Below are 15,373 nucleotides of genomic sequence, written 5' to 3'. Positions count from 1 at the left end.
CAGCTCTCTAGTCCATGTTAGAACTAATGCTGTCATGAGGTCAGGACCTGAGCGACCCTGGCAGAACCCAAACTGGGTATTATTGACAGGTAATAGCTAACCAAGTGCACTGTTAATGACCCCTTCCATCGTTTGATTGATGAAATTGGGCAATAATTGGCAGGGTTCAATTTGTCTTGTGTTTTCTGTACACCGACATGAGCGGGCATATCAGTTTCCACATTGTCAGCGAGATGCCAGTGATTGCTCCTGTCATGACCTTCTTTGCTCTTCGTTGAACCAGGACTGATCTCCCGGCGAGATGGTAATAGCAGTGTGGGGGATAAGCTGGGCCATGAGGTGACAGATTGTGTTGGAGTACAATTCTGCTCCTGTTGATGTCTTGAATTACTAAGTTGCTTGGGTTTTATTCCTCCACCGTGATGAATGTTGTGGGTTACTAAGTGCTGCCAGTATGCTTGGTGAGGTGGTGCATTCACACCATCTGTACTTAACTGAGTCCGAGCATAATGCTCCAGAGTCTTATCTCCGAGAGGAACTGAAACATTCCCACCTTGTATTTTCAAAAGTATAAGGTGTAGACAATGTCAAGATCTCAGTATTTAGAGTCATAGAGATGTACAGCATGGAAACAGACCCTTCAGTCCAACCCATCCATGCCGACCAGATATCCCAACCCAATCTAGTCCCACCTGCCAGCACCCGGCCCATATCCCTCCAAACCCTTCCTATTCATATACCCATCCAAATGCCTCTTAAATGTTGCAATTGTACCTGCCTCCACCACATCCTCTGGCAGCTCATTCCGCACACGTACCACCCTCTGCGTGAAAATGTTGCCCATTAGGTCTCTTTTATATCTTTCCTCTCTCACACTAAACCTAAATGTTGAAGATCTAAATTGGAGAAAGGCCAATTTTGACAGTATTAGGCAAAAACCTTCAAAAGCTGATTGGAGGCAGATGTTCGCAGGTAAAGGGACGGCTGGAAAATGGGAAGCCTTCAGAAACAAGACAAGAATCCAGAGAAAGTATATTCCTGTCAGGGTGAAAGGAAAGGCTGGTAGGTATAGGAATGCTGGATGACTAAAGAAATTGAGGGTTTGGTTAAGAAAAAGAAGGAAGCATATGTCAGGTATAGAGAGGATAGATCGAGGGAATCCTTAGAAGAGTATAAAGAAAGTAGGAGTATACTTAAGAGGGAAATCAGGAGGGCAAAAAGGGGACATGAGATAGCTTTGGCAAATAGAATTAAGGAGAATCCAAAGGGTTTTTACAAATACATCAAGGACAAAAGTGTAACTAGGGAGAGAATAGGGCCCTTCAAAGATCAGCAAGGCGGCCTATGTGTGGAGCCACAGAAAATGGGGAAGATACTAAATGAATATTTTGCATCAGTATTTACTGAGGAAAAGGATATGGAAGATATAGACTGTAGGGAAATAGATGGTGACATCTTGCAAAATGCCCAGATTACAGAGGAGGAAGTGCTGGATGTCTTGAAACGCATAAAGGTGGTTAAATCCCCAGGACCTGATCAGGTGTACCCGAAAACTCAGTGGGAAGCTAGAGAAGTGATTGCTGGGTCTCTTGCTGAGATATTTGAATCATCGATAGTCACAGGTGAGGTGCCGGAAGACTGGAGGTTAGCAAACGTGGTGCCACTGTTTAAGAAGGGTGGTGAAGACAAGCCAGGGAACTATCAATCAGTGAGCCTGACCTCGGTGGTGGGCAAGTTGTTGGATGGAATCCTGAGGGACAGGATGTACATGCATTTGGAACGGGAAGGACTGATTCCGGATAGTCAACATGGCTTTGTGCATGGGAAATAATGTCTCACAAACTTGATTGAGTTTTTTGAAGAGGTAACAAAAAAGATTGATGAGGGCAGAGCAGTAGATGTGCTCTATATGGACTTCAGTAAGGCGTTCGACAAGGTTCCCCATGGGAGACTGATTAGCAAGGTTAGATCTCATGGAATACAAGGAGAACTAGCCATTTGGATACAGAACTGACTCAAAGGTAGAAGACAGAGGGTGGTAGTGGAGGGTTGTTTTTCCAGACTGGAGGCCTGTGACCAGTAGAGTGCCACAAGGATTGGTGCTGGGCCCTCTACTTTTTGTCATTTACATAAATGATTTGGATGCGAGCATAAAAGGTATAGTTAGTAAGTTTGCAGTTGATACCAAAATTAGAGGTGTAGGGGTCAGCAAAGAAGGTTACCTCAGGTTAAAACTGGATCTTGATCAAATGGGCCAATGGGTTGAGAAGTGGCAGTTGGAGTTTAGTTCAGGTAAATGCGAGGTGCTGCATTTTGGGTAAGCAAATCTTAGCAGGACTTATACACTTATTGGTAAGGTCCTCGGGAGTGTTGCTGAACAAAGAGACCTTGGAGTGCAGGTTCATAGCTCCTTGAAAGTGGAGTCGCAGGATAGTGAAGAAGGTGTTTGGTATGCTTTCCTTTATTGGTCAGAGTATTGAGTACAGAAGTTGGGAGGTCATGTTGCGGCTGTACAGGACATTGGTTAGGCCACTGTTGGAATATTGCGTGCAATTCTGGTCTCCTTCCTATCAGAAAGATGTTGTGAAACTTGAAGGGGTTCAGAAAAGATTTACAAGGATGTTGCCAGGATTGGAGGATTTGCGATATAGGGAGAGGCTTAACAGGCTGGAGCTGTTTTCCCTGGAGTGTCGGAGGCTGAGGGGTGGCCTTATAGAGGTTTAAAAAATAATGGGAGGCATGCATAGGATAAATAGACAGAGTGTTTTTCCTGGAGTTGGGGAGTCCAGAACTAGAGGCTATAGGTTTAGGTTGAGAGGGGAAAGCTATAAAAGAGACCTAAGGGGCAACATTTTCACGCAGAGGGTGGTACATGTATGGAATGAGCTGTCAGAGGAAGTGGTGGAGGCTGGTACAATTGCAACATTTAAGAGGCATTTGGATGGGCATATGAATAGGAAGGGTTTGGAGGGATATGGGTCGGGTGCTGGCAGGTGAGATTTGATTGGGTTGGGATATCTGGTCGGCATGGACAAGTTGTACATCTCTATGACTCTATGACTCAACCCTCCATCACCCTCCTTACTTTCAAGCTAGTTGGCTAGAATTAGGAGTCTAATGATGACCATAAATCCATTGTCAATTGTCAGAAATTCCCATCTCGCTCACTGATGTCCTTTAGGGAAGGAAACTGCCATCATTATCTCATTTGGCCTAATGTGACTCCAGATCACAGAAATGTGGTTGACTCTTAACTGCACTGTGGGTAATTAGGAATGGACAATAAATGCTGGCCTCATCAGCAACACCCTCAGCCCATGAATGAATAATAATAAAATTGAACTGTAAGTTAGTGTTGACCCCCATGCTATTAATTCTATTGAATTAATGACACTGTTCCATCTGACCACAAGCGAAGAGGATTGGACCATTGCTTGCTGAAGATGGTCACTGCTCCGACACCTATATGGCGTACATATCACATGCCAGTTATCAGTCCTAATCTATATGGTTTGCTGTGGGCAGAAATGAGCAGGTTGGTTGTTATTGGATGCATCGTAAGTGGAGTTTGTGTAATTGCTATTGGATGAATCTTGAATGGATTTTGTGAAAATGCTGTTTGATGTTATAACAGAGATAAGGTTACAAAATGACACTATAGACGAGCTCTGGGCTCAGTCCACTGGCCTGAGGAAAATCTGCTGCAATATTTCAGTGATTCAGGGAAAGGTTACTAATTATTTGTGATTGGTCTAGCTCAGCCATCTTCTATCTAAGGCAGAGAAAGTGAGGACTGCAGATGCTGGATATCAGAGTCGAGAGAAGGGCACTGGAAAAGCACAATCAGTCTGGCAACATCCAAGGAGCAGGAGAGTCAAAATTTTGAGTATAAGTTTGTTCACCAGGATTCTTGGTCCATGCCTGGATCAAGACTATGGCAAGATGAAGAGGTGAGAAGTTTGGCATATTTCAAGTTTAATGCATTTGTGGTCATTACTAATGAATATTTGCCACTTAATTGCATCTAACAATTTTTTTTCCATTGTTGTTGATAATTGGAAGGGAACTGAAAGATTACTAAATGGGAGGGTTACATTTCAGACTGTTTTTGTGGATAGAACATAGTGGAGCAATTTGTCACATTGTACCATTGGAGGTGGCACAGAAGAACTGCTGTGTTGGGACTAGATCTGGCACACAGTATTTCAAGCTCAAAAGAATGTGAAAATACATTGTGAGTTCTAGTACAAGAGATAGAGTTGTGACATGGAAATTACAATTCACCCCCCCTCCCCTCACACAATCCTGACTTTAAAATATATTCCTGTTCATTCACTGTCACTGGGTGAAAATCCTGGAACTCCTTCCCTAACAGGATTGTGGTTCAAGAGAATAGGTCACCACTTCCTTTTCAAAGTAACTATGCAAGGGCAATAAATGCTGCTCCAGCCCGTGAGGTCACATCCTATGAATGAATTTTAAAAAGGCATTGGAGCCGACATATTTTCTTCTTTTCCTGCTGCATTTCTCAGTATCACAGAATTGTTAGGCTCAGACGGGGCCCATTCAGTCCATCATGCCTACACCCAATTTTCTGTTACTTAGTGACAATCTCCTGCCTTTTCCCTGTATCCCTGCATACTATTTCTATCCAACTGATCATCCAATACCCTCCTGAACACCTCAATTGAACCTGCCTCCACTATGTTTCCAGGCACTGCGTTCTGTATCTTAAACACTCTGATATTTTTCTCATATCACCCTTGCTTCTTTTACACATCATTTAAATCTATTCTCATTTTGCAAGTCACCTACTATCCTTTCTTGCTTCCCACACCCCTGCCAAGTTAGTCTAAAGCCCTCCCAATTGCAAAATGCCCCACAAGAAATCAGTCCCAGTTCTATTCAGGTGCAACTTGTACAATTGCCTTCTTTCCCAGAACCAGTCCCAGTGTCCCAGGAATCTAAAGCCATCCTTCTTGCACTATCTTTCTGCCCATTCATTGATCTGCCTTATCTTTCTCTGTTGGTACTCACTTGATTGTGGCACTGGGAGCAACTCAGAGAACACTACATTTGTGATCTTGCTTGCTAAATTTCTACCAACTCCCTAAATTCTGCTAAGAGGACCATATGCTTCTTCCTACCAAAGCCATTGATACCAACATGGACCACAATCTCTGGCTGTTCGCCATTCCCTGAAATATGTCCCATAACTGCACTATGACGCCCTTGACCCTGGAACCAGGAAGACCCTCTTGGAGTCATATTAACAGCCACAGAAATACTTGCCAGTTCCCTGAAATAAAGAATCCTTCATCACTATCACTCCTCCTCTCTTTGTCCTTTCCAGACAGCCTGCTTCTGGTGCCTGAAGCTTAGCACTTCCTTGAGGAACTAGTGTCCTCATCAGCTTCCAAAATGTAAAACTAATTTGTGACGAGACACCAGGGAATTCCTACATTGTCTGCCTGTTTCTCGTGAGCTGCCTGGTGATCACTCATTCCCGTCCTTCCTCCAGTCCCTTAAGCTGCAGTGTGACCACCTCTCTAAAGGCGCTGTCCATGCAGTTGTTGGGTTGCTCGCTGAGCTGGTGGGTTGTTGCGCGAATGTTTCTTCACCATGCTAGGTAACATCATCAGTGCAACTTCCGTGAAGCACTGTTGTTCTACTCTGCTTGTGTTAGAGTAAATGCACCATCAGTCTGTGGGAACTAGGGAAGAAATTGCTGGGCCTCTCGCTGAGACATTTGTATCATCGATAGTCACATAGTGCCTTAAGACTGGAAGTTGGCTAAACGTGGTACCATTATTTAAGAAAGGTGGCAAGGATAGGCCAGGGAACAATAGACCTGTGAGTCTGAAATTGGTAGTGGGCAAGTTGTTGGAGGCAATCCTGAGGGACAGGATTTATACATATTTGGAAAGGCAAGGATTGATTAGAGATAGTCAACATGGCTTTGCGCATGGAAAATCATGTCTCACAAACTTGATTGAGTTTTTTGAAGAAGTAACAAAGAGGATTGATGAGGGCAGAGTGGTGGACATGATCTCTATGGACTTCAGTAAGGTGTTCAACAAGGTTCCCCATGGGAGACTGGTTAGCAAGGTTACACCTAATGGAATACAGAGAGAAGTAGCCATTTAGATACAGAACTGGCACAAAGGGAGAAGACAGAGGGTGGTGGTGGAGGGTTGCTTTTCAGACTGGAGGCCTGTGACCAGTGGAGTGCCACAAGGATTGGTGCTGAGTCCGCTACTTTTTGTCATTTATATAAATGGTTTGGATGGGAACATAGGAGATATAGTTAGTAAGTTTGCACATGACACCAAAATTGGAGATGCAGTGGACAGTGCAGATATGTTCCTCAGATTACAACGGGATCTTGATCAGATGGGCCAGTGGGTTGAGGAGTGGCAGGTGGAGTTTAATTTAGATAAATGCAAGGTGCAGCATTTTGGGAAAGCAAATCTTAGCAGGACTTATACACTTAATGGTAAGGTTACCATGTTCAGTATCTCATGTGTCTGAGCAAACTGATTAAAGGTTGAATGGTTTTGTAATCGGAAAGTGTCAGGTACTGCAGAAGTTGGACATGTTATAATGTTACAATTTACATTGGCATCAGATGTTCCATACTGGAGATGTGATATTGCATGCAATATTAATAATTCAATTTCTTAACAATTGACATATTGCAAGTTATTTTTCTTTATCCTAGCAGATTCAGATATGTTTTTGAAAGCACGGGGTGTAAAGATCTATTTACGTACAGAAACAATGCATTTGCTTTTTGCATATGTGTTAATTTAACCCTGTTTGAGACTAAGTGACAAACTCCCTATCTGCACTCAAATTTGTTAGCTTTCTGCTGAATGCCCATATCTGCAACTAATTGTCTTCATACAGCAATTTCAAAGTAGGAAAAATTGCAAAGTGTTTCACAGAAGGAAAATCAGACAAAAATTGACACCCCAAACCACAAATCAGATATTAGAAAGGGTAACTTTGTTTTATAAGGACACAGGGACATAAGAGCCTGGCTAATATGGTGTAATTATTTAAGGAAGGTGGTAAGCAAAAGCCAAGGAACTATAGACGGGTGAACTTGACTTCAGTTGTGGGTAAGTTGTTTGAGGGGATTCTGAGGGACAGGATTTACAAGTATTTGGAAAGGCAAGAATTGATCAGGGATAGTTAACATAATTTATTGAAGGGAAATTATGTCTCACTAACTTGATTGAGCTTTTTGAAGAAGTAATGAAGAAGATTGATTAAGGCAAAGCAGTGGCCATTTTCCATATTGGTTTCAGCAAGGCATTAGAAAAGGTTCCGCATGGTAGACTGGTTAGCAAGGTTAGATCACATGGAATCTCGGGAGAGCTAGCCATTTGGACACAAATTGGCTTGAAGATAGAAGACAAAAGGTCATGGTGAAGACTTGCTTTTCAGACTGGAGGCCTGTGACGAGTGGTGTGGCGCAAGGTTCGGTGCTGGGTCCACTGCTTTCTGTCATTTATATAGATGAGAACATAGGAGATATGGTTAGTAAAATTGCAGGTTACACCAAAATTGGTGGTGTGGTGGACAATGAAAAAGGTTATCTCAGAGTACAACAGAACCTTGAAAAGATGGGTTGAGGAGTGGCAGATGGAATTTAATTTAGATAAATGTGAGGTGTTGCATCTTGGTAAGACAAATCAGGGCAGGACACATACACTTAATGGTAGGGTCCTGGGGACTATTGCAGAACAAAGAGATCTTGGGGTACATGTTCATACTTCCTTAACAGTGCAGTCACACATAGTCAGGGTAGTGAAGAAGCCATTTGGTACCCTTGTCTTTATTGGTCAGTACATTAAGAATAGGAATTGGGAGGTCATGATTCTCTCGACTGGCTGAACCGAAACCTCCTTAGAGATCAGTTATACTGACTGTCAGTTCCTCTGATCTCCCGCTAAATCTGGATTTGATTACTGAGCTGTTGTTCCTCCTCTCAGGCCTGAATGAGACTCCTGATTATTAGATGAGGTGTGAATGGTTCTCCAATTAAAGTAAGTGGTTTTCTGATAGTTTTGAATGTCCAGTATATCTCTTTGATAGATATATATTAATGTTTTACTGGTTGTGTGAAGACCTTCACATTCAAGGGCAAACAGATTTACATGTAGTACAATGGTGAGGATGTTCAGTATCTCTTGTGTCTGAGCAAGCTGATTAAAACTTGAATGGCTTTGTAATTGTGTAGGCTCCAGGATGTCTCTGTTGTTTGCTCTGCAGGATGGTGTTCATTGTCTTTAGCTGAGGTTCTTGTGGGGATCTTCCTGTAGCTTTACCTAAACCCTGTTCCAGAGCTTGCATTGGAAGCCAGAGATCTCAGTGAATCTTCGTTCAAATGTTTTCACAAACTCCTGTCCCAAGTTCAGAGGGTTTTGGTCCAGAGTATCTGATGGGAATTTTTGTCCCACGTTATAACGGGTCTAATCACAGACATGCTGTCCCTGTGCCCTGTGAGGTTGGGTGGCAGATGGGTGATCAGAAGTAGAGGTCATCACCCTGTCTTTCGTTCTTTGTGGTGTGCCAAAGAATATTTTCTGAGTATAAAGTTAAAATTGTCATAGTCTTATCAGACCATAGAGCTGCTTTCGCTAGAGAAAAACAACTGATGATGGTTTAATCCAAGCATGTTCATACATCAGGCAAAGGGAGAGTTGAGTTCATGGTAACTTCAGCCAGTATAAGAATTCAACACACGTTGTTAGCATTATTCTGTATGACAAATTACACATCCAGCCAACTGAGCAAACCAAACCCTAGGTATGGCAGCACACCAACTGAGTATGAATGGGTAATAAATGCCCCTAGCAGAACATCTCCCTGCTATCATGTTTGGCCATAGAGTGATATGTGTGCATCTGATAACTCCCTATACCATTGGGAACTGTTCTAAATGCCCTCTCCTGATGCTTCTGTTTAATGTCTGCTTGTACGAAAAGTGGAAAAGAGGAGGAACAACGTTTATCTAAACAACATTTCACACTGTCTGCTCATCTGTGAAAAACAGACCAGTGGTTTCCCCATTAGCTCCCTATGAGAGTCCAGTCTCTCCATCGATACAGATACAGTCTTCCCTTGCCAGCTTTGCAGCCTGTTCTTCAAAAGAAATGAAGACACAAATATCTCATAGATTCAGAGATCATAGAATGCCTAAAGTGTGGAAGCAAGCCATTCGGCCAATTGAGTCCACACTGACCCTCTGAAGAACATCCAATCCAGACACATTCCTCTATCCTATCCCTGCATTTCCCATGGGTAATCCACCTGGTATGCACACCCGTGGACACTTCTGGCCAACTTAACATAGCCAATCCACCTAACTTGCACAGCTTTAGACTATGGGAATAATCTGGAAATTCCTGAAGAAGGGCCTGTGCCCGAAACGTCGAATCTCCTGTTCCCTGGATGCTGCCTGACCTGCTGTGCTGTTCCAGCAATAAAGTTTCAACGAATAATCTGGAAACCCAAGCAGTTCTGGGGAGAACGTGCAAACTCCACACAGAGAGTCACCCAAGGCTGGAATCAAACATGGGTCCGCTGTGAGACACAGTGCTAACCACTATGCACTATGCTGCTCCACACAGGACTTTGGTTAGGCTGCTTTTGGAATACTGCATTTAATTCCGGTCTCCCTGTTGTAAGAAAGATGTTCTTAAACCTGAAAGGGTGCAAAAAAGATTTACAAGGATATTGCTGGGATTGGAGTGTTTGAGCTATAGGGAGATGCTGAATAGGCTGGAGCTGTTTTCCTTGGAGCATTGGAGGCTGAGGGTTACTCTACAGAGGTTTATAAAATCATGAGGGACATGGATAGGGTGAATAGACAAGGTATTTTTCCCAGGGTAGGGGAGTCCAAAACAAGAGGAAATAAGTTAAAGGTGAGAAGAGAAAGGTTTAAAAAGGACCTAAGGGGCAACTTTTTCATGCAGAGGGTGGTGCTTGTATAGAATGAGCTGCCAGAGGAAGTGGTGGAGGAAAATACTTTTACAACATTTAAAAAGCACCTGGATGGGTGGATGAGTTGAAAGGGTTTAGATGAATATGGGCCCCTAATTATAATCCATGGACACTCATGACTCTGGCCAAATTTTACCCTAACTACACCTATAGGTTTTTTGACGACAACGTTGTCTGCTGGATCTCAAACAATGACATTCGGGAGAGATAGAGTGCTTGGTGGAGTGGTGTGAACAAACATAACAATCTCTCCCTCAGCATCAGCAAAATGAAAGAGCTGGTCACTGACTTCAAGAAGTAAAATAGAGGGCGTGCCCCAATCTACATCAATGGAGCTGAGGTAGAGATGGTCAAGAATGTCAAGTTCCCACGGGTGACGATCACCCAGAATCTAGCCTGGTCTAGCCACGTTGATGAGACGGTCAAGAAAGCACAACAACACCTCTACCTCCTCAAGAGGCTAAGGAAATTTGGCAAGTCTATGAAGACTAGTCTCCCTCCTATATGAAGGATGTTGTGAAAACTGAAAGGGTTCAGAAAGGATTTACAAGGATGTTGCCAGGATGTTCCAACTCATGGAGGGTTTGAGCTATGGGGAGATGTTGAATAGTCTGGGACTATTTTCCCTGGAGCGTTGGAGGCTGAGAGGTGATCTTATAAATGCTTATAAAATCATGAGGGGCATGGATAGGATAAATAGACAGTCTTTTCCCTGGAGTGGGGGAGTCCAGACGAAAGGGCATAGGTTTAGGGTGAGAGGGGAAAGATATAAAAGGGACCTAGGGGCAACTTTTTCACGCAGAGGTGGTGCATGTATGGAATTAGCTGTCAGAGGACGTGGTAGAGGCTGGTACAATTACAACATTTAAAAAGCATCTGCTTGGGTACATGAACAGGAAGGGTTCAGAGGAATATGAGCCAAGTGCTGGACTAGATTAATTTAGGTTATCTGGTTGGAATGGATGAGTTGGACCAAAGGGTGCTGTACTCTCTATGACTCTGACTTCTACCAGTTTTTATAAATACATCATAGAAAGCATTATATTTGGATGCATCATGACTTGGTATGGCAGTTGTCTAGTACCATAAGAAACTACAGAGAGTTGTGAACACAGCCCAGTCTATCATGCAAGTCAACCTTCCATCTATTGACTCTATCTATACTTCTTGTTGCCTCGGCAAAGCAGCCAACCTAATCAAAGACCCCTCCCACTCCAGTTATAATCTCTTACAATCCTTAAGGTACAAAAGTTTAAACACACATACCAATAGATTCAAAATCAGTTTCTTCCCCACTGTTATTAGACTTAAGAGTCATAGAGATGTATAGCATAGAAATAGGCCCTTCGGTCCAACCTGTCCATGCCAACCAGATATCCTAACCTAATCTAGCCCCATTTGCCATCACTTGGTCCACAACACTTACTTTTCATATGCTCATCTAGATGCCTTTTAAATGTTGTAATTGTACCAGCCTCCACCATTTCCTCTGACAGCTTGTTCCATACACACACCACCCTCTGCATGAAAACGTTGCCCCTTAGGTCTCTTTTATATATTTCCCCTCTCACCCTAAACCTATGCCCTCGGGTTCTGGACTCCCCAACCAGGAAAAAGACCTTGTCTATTTATTCCTATCCATGCCCCTCATGATTTTATTAACATCTATAAGGTCACCGCTCAGCATCCGACGCTCCAGGGAAAACAGCATAGCCTATTCAGCCTCTCCCCATTGCTCAAATCCTCCAACCCTGGCAATATCCTTGTAAATCCTTTCTGAACCCTTTCAAGTTTCACAATATCTTTCCGAGAGGAATAAGACCAGAATTCCATGCAATATTCCAACAGTGGCCTAACCAAGGTCTCTGTACAGCCGCAACATGACCTCCTAACTCCTGTACTCAATACTCTGACCAAGAAAGGAAAGCATACCAAACACCTTCTTCACTATCCTATCTACCTGCAATGCTACTTTCAAGGAACTATGAACCTGCACTCCAAGGTCTCTTTGTTCAGCAACACTCCCGAGGACCTTACCATTAAGTGTATAAGTCCTGCTAAGATTTGCTTTCACAAAATTCTGCACCTCGCAATCATCAAAATTAAGCTCCATTTGCCACTCCTCAGCCCATTGGCCCATCAGATCAAGATCCAGTTGTAATCTGAGGTAACCTTCTTCACTGTCCACTACACCTCCAATTTTGGTGTCATCCGCAAATTTAAAAGGTATACCTCCTATGTTCACATCCAAATAATTTAAATAAATGATGAAAAGTAGTGGACCCAGCACCAATCTTTGTGGCACTCCACTGGTCACAGGCTTCTCGTCTGAAAAGCAACCCCCCACCACCACCCTCTGTCTTCTACCTTTGAGCCAGTTCTGTATCTAAATGGCTAGTTCTCCCTGTATTCCATGAGATCTGACCTTGCTAGCCAGTGTCCCAGGAGGAACCTTATTGAATGCCCTACTGAAGTCCATATATATCACATCTACTGCTCTGCCCTCATCAATCCTCTTTGTTTCTTCTTCAAAAAACTCAATCAAGTTCATAACACATGATTTCCCATGCACAAAGCCATGTTGACTATCCTTAAACAGTCCTTGCCATTCCAAATATGTGTGAATCCTGGACTTCTGAGTGGATATTTCGAATTTCAAGTTTAATGTTGACATCACTGTTTGTGCAAATTATCTGCAGCCATAACATTGTATTCCTCACTCTGTTCTGTTACTTTATGCACTTTGTATGGTATGATCTATCTGTACTGCATGGAAAATAAAAATTATCACTGTACCTCGATACATGTGACAATAATAAATCAAATCAAATGCTGGCAAATAGAATTAAGGAGAATCCAAAGGGTTTTTACAAATATATTAAGGACGTCAGGGTAACTAGGGAGAGAATAGGGCCCCTCAAAGATCAACAAGGCGGACTTTGTGTGGAGCCACAGAAAATGGGGGAGATACTAAACGAGTATTTTGCATCAATATTTACTGTGGAAATGGATATCGGGAAAGAGATGGTGACACCTTGCAAAATGTCCATAATGCAGAGGAGGAAGTGCTGGATGTCTTGAAACGCATAAAGGTGGATAAATCCCCAGGATCTGATCAGGTGAACCCTAGAACTCTGTGGGAAGCGAGAGAAGTGATCGCTGGGTCTCTTGCTGAGATACTTGTTTCATCGATAGTCACAGGTGAGGTGCCAGAAGACTGGAGGTTGGCAAACGTGGTGCCACTGTTTAAGAAGGTTGGTAAGGACAAGCCAGGGAACTATAGACCAGTGAGCCTGATGTCAGTTCTGGACAAGTTGGAGGGAATCCTGAGGGACAGGATGTACATGTATTTGAAAGGCAAGGACTGATTAGGGATAGTCAACATGGCTTTGTGTGTGGGAAATCATGTCTCACAAACTTGATTGAGATTTTTGAAGAAGTAACAAAGAGGATTGAGGATGGTAGAGCGGTAGATGTGATCTATATGGACTTCAGTAAGGTGTTCAACAAAGTTCCCCATGGGTGATCGGTTAGCAAGGTTAGATCTCACGGAATACAGGGAGAATTAGCCATTTGGATACAGAACTGACTCAAAGGTAGAAGACAGAGAGTGGTGGTGGAGGGTTGTTTTTCAGACTGGAGGCCTGAGACCAGTAGAGTGCCACAAGGATCGGTGCTGGGTCCTCTACTTTTTGTCATTTACATAAATGATTTGGATGTGAGCATAAGATGTATAGTTAGTAAGTTTGCAGATGACACCAAAATTGGAGGTGTAGTGGACAGCGAAGAGGGTTACCTCAGATTACAATGGGATCTTGACCAGTTGGGGCAATGGGCTGAGGAGTGGCAGATGGAGTTTAATTCAGATAAATGCGAGGTGCTGCATTTTGGGAAAGCAAACCTAAGGTACACTTATACACTTAATGGTAAGGTCCTAGGGAGTATTGCTGAACAAAGATCTTGGAGTGCAGGTTCATAGCTCCTTGAAAGTGGAATCGCAGGTAGATAGGATAGTTAAGAAGGCTTTTGGTATGCTTTATTGGTCAGTCTTGAGTACAGGAGTTGGGAGGCAGAAGTGAGGTCTACAGATGCTGGAAACCAGAGTTTAGATCAGAGTGGTGCTGGAAAAGCACAACAGATCAGGCAGCATCTGAGGAGCAGGAAAATCGACGTTTCAGGCAAAAGCCCTTCATCAAGGAATGGAGGCAGGGAGCTTTCAAGGTGGGGAGATAAGTTGGGGGGGGTGGGGTGGGGTGGGTGAGGCTGGGGAGAAGGTAGCAAAGAGTATAATAGGTGAATGGGGGTGGGGATGGAGGTGATAGGTCAGCAGAGAGGGTGGAGTGGGTAGGGTGGAAGGGAGATTGGCAGGTAGAACAGGTCATGAGGACAGTGCTGGGGTAAGGTGGGGGGAGGGGAAATGAGGAAACTGGTGATGTTTACATTGATACCCTGGGGTTGAAGTGTTCTGAGGTGGAAGATGAGATTTGCCAATCTCCCACCTATCTGCAAAATCCTCCCCTCTGACCTATCACCTCCATCCCCACCCCCAGTCACCTATTGTACTCTTTGCTACCTTCTCCCCAGCACCTCCACCCCCAACCGCCCTGTTATAACTATAGAGTTAATTAGATTAGATTACTTTACAGTGTGGAAACAGGCCCTTCAGCCCAACAAGTGTGAGGCAACAGTGCTAACCACTGTGCCACCGTGCCGCCCACAAACATACTGAACATCCTCACCATCCACCCTCTCCTCCCTGACCTATCACCTTCATCTCCTCCCCCACTGACCTATTGTACTCTATGCTACTCTATCCCCACCTCCACCCTCCTCTAGCTTATCTCTCCATGCTTCAGGCTCTCTGCCTTTATTCCTGATGAAGGGCTTTTGCCCGAAATGTCGATTTTGCCTGTCCTCGGATGCTGCCTGAATTGGTGCTCTTCCAGCACCACTGATCCAGAATCTGGTTTCCAGCATCTGCAGTCATTATTTTTACCTACATGTAAATCTGTTTGCCCTTGAATGTGAAAGTCTTCACACAACCAGTAAAACATTAATATATATCCATCAAAGAGATGGCGGCACGGTGGCACAGTGGTTAGCACTGTTGCCTCACAGTGCCAGAGACCTGGGTTCAATTCCCGCCTCAGGCGACTGACTGTGTGGAGTTTGCACATTCTCCCCGTGTCTGCGTGGGTTTCCTCCGGGTGCTCCGGTTTCCTCCCACAGTCCAAAGATGTGCAGGTCAGGTGAATTGGCTATGCTAATTTGCCCGTAGTGTTAGGTAAGGGGTAAATATAGGGGTATGGGTGGGTTGCGCTTTGGCGGGTTGGTGTGGACTTGTTGAGATGGAGGGCCT

The sequence above is a fragment of the Chiloscyllium plagiosum genome, unplaced genomic scaffold (assembly GCF_037043375.1).
Source record: "Chiloscyllium plagiosum isolate Xiang-an unplaced genomic scaffold, Cpla_swu_hap1 HiC_scaffold_5, whole genome shotgun sequence".
Classification (NCBI taxonomy): Eukaryota; Metazoa; Chordata; class Chondrichthyes; order Orectolobiformes; family Hemiscylliidae; genus Chiloscyllium; species Chiloscyllium plagiosum.
Note: the sequence above shows the minus strand (reverse complement) of the source record.